Source organism: Alexandromys fortis, unplaced genomic scaffold (assembly GCF_014885135.2).
Source record: "Alexandromys fortis isolate MF-2015 unplaced genomic scaffold, M_Fortis_MF-2015_v1.1 scaffold_179, whole genome shotgun sequence".
NCBI lineage: Eukaryota > Metazoa > Chordata > Mammalia > Rodentia > Cricetidae > Alexandromys > Alexandromys fortis.
Window position 1 is genome coordinate 1210227 of NW_026068062.1, and position 2759 is coordinate 1212985.

The window sequence follows — 2759 nt, forward strand, 5'->3', positions numbered from 1 at the left end:
GAGGAGAGGGAGGAGGGGGGAAAAGGGAGACAGGGAGGGAAATGGGAGGCGGGGAGGAGGCGGAAATCTTTTTTTTTTCAATAAAAAATTATATTAAAAAAATAAATAAAATGTTAATGTAGAATAATATAATGCATGTACAATTGTATGCTTATGGTGTTATTTAAATATATGTATACACAATCTTAAAAAACAAACAAACAAACAAAAAAAAACAAAAACAAACAAACAAACAAAAAAAAACCAAAGAAGCAAATCTGTTTTTACCTCAAGCAAAAGTCTAAGGCTCCAAATAGGTTCCTAGTCCCTTAGGGAGATAAAGATGGATTCCACCCAGGGAGTGGTTTGCCTACAGAATGTTTTTGTCTAAGGTGTGAATGTTGCTTGTCTTGTTCTGGCAGCAGAATGTTTAGCTAAGAATGTAGCCCATGATCCTTCAACTGACCTGTTCATTCCTTGTATCATTCTAATGAAGCTTTTTAACAAATCTTACTCCTATCTTTTGGGGTCAGGATATTAAGCAAATGGAAATTAAATGTGGGTGAATTTTCAGTATTCACTGGAACTCCCTCCCTATCCTATGTTTCTGTTTTATTGTTTCCACTGGTGTCTTCATTCTCTTATTTTTCTAATCCCTATGCCCCTACCCTGGTAATTGGTATCCTTGTCGAAATGGTTTTTAACACCTCTGGCCTATTTTTCTTTGATTGTTGTTATTGTTATATTTATACATATAATCCTAAGTACATAAATTTAGTAATTCAGTTCATAGCTGTTACTCATATGTATAACATGCAAAACTCTTACTAACATTATCTTATCTTCTAAATATTGCTAAATATTTGTATTCCAGAAATGTCTTGACAATGTTATGAGGACTGATTGCTATAATTTATAAATGATTGGCCGGTTGTCAGAAAGTGAAATATAAAGGTTATATTGTAATAATGATGCTACACTATCAGATACACATAAATATATCATAACAATTCATTTCTGAGTGCTTCTGAAAGCATCCTTTATCTTTAAGTGGTGAGACTGAATATAGGAAATCTTGATTTAAAAATTTGTACTCACATAAGACATAGGAATTTTTATTTTGTTTTATATATTCTGATAATTATTTTGAGACATGTATGACATAGAGTTAAATAATGATATCAAGCCAAAACAAAATCATAGTGTTACAGTACTGATTTTGCTTATGAATATATTTTATGTGAGAAAAAATAATAAATAGGATTTTTTAACCTAAATGACACAATTACATTTTTCTGAAAAATAGATTTATGTCTTGACAGTTTTTAATCCTTAGACATTTCCCTTTTCTATAATTGAATAATGTACTTCTCACATTTAAGCACAAAAATGCCCATTTTAATGGGAGAATCAAGTTAAATTAATAATAACAAACACATACTCAGAGATATGCTTGCTTAATAATAGCTGGGCAGAAAACAAAGGATGTTATGCATAGTAAGGGGGCTTTGATGTAAATTCAGGAGAGTGGAGGTTTCCTTGAGGAGAAACTCCTCACCTGTGGACTATACGGATGATGAGCTCTCTCACATTAATATTTCCTCAAAGTATGATAGAGATGGAGAATAGCTACCGGCCTGTAACTCTCGTAAGAACTGGCATTGTTCTGTTGAAGAAACAATGTCAGTTCATCTTTAAAAGTTCAGATATGAAAATCCCTAGTTTCCACTGGGGAATGAATCATTTTACACCCTAGCCAGAAGCTAGAACTCCAGAGCAACACCTATTAATTAAGTCCCTGAGCCAGCTGTGCCCATGGCCCAACACCACTGGCAACCAATATGGCCCCTACTGAGATGCTAAACTGTCCTCTCTGTTAGTGCAAAGTTCCAAGGGAAAAGAAAAGACGCCACCAGAGGTCAATTGCTAACCTTCCTGTTTGTTTTTGTTTAAAGTTTCGATTTGACCACTAACTTAGTTTTCTTATTTACTCGTTCATTCATCATTTTAAATTTATTATGCTCTTCTTTGGAATAATTAGATTTATTGAACAATTGGAAAAATAGTACAGACAGTGGCTTCATTTACCCACCCACGTTTGCTAATCTGACATATGAGGCAGCTGTGCTCTTTGATATTAGGTCTGGCATTCTTGCAGGGCCTCTGAGCTCACTGGGAAAACATATGTACATTCTAAACTTTGTATCCATATCTATAATTGTATTTTCTGCACCAATCTTGAAGCAATTTATCTGAGGGTGAATAGCATGAACTTTGATTTGAAATAGGTAGAATCAGGAACCACACACAAAGCCTTTCCTGCTGCCCTTTTGTAATTTTCAATCGTTATGATATTACTCCGTCCTTCATTATGTGTCAATGATCAGATTGTTTTTTCTTTCCATAGCTTTGCATTCAAATAACACAATATGAAATGAAACTGTACAGTAGCAGATATAATATAATTTATTAAAGTTTTTATCCTGAGCAAATTTCTCTGGAGGCCTCTAAGGTTGCTGCTCCTTCTCTATTTCTATTTTTAATGCATCATACTTTTCTCTGAGTAATATTCCATTGGAATCATCTAAGAGACACACCTTGGATATCATGTCTAAAAGTTTTTCTAAGGAAATTTGATTGAGAAGGGAAAGCCCATCACAGATGTATTTTATAGCCTAACCATTTGTTCTCTGGAGGTATGTATATTTTGTCCAAATTTTGGATGCTAATACTAAAATTGCTGAAATAGTCATGCCAAGATATTCATGAGAATTTACATT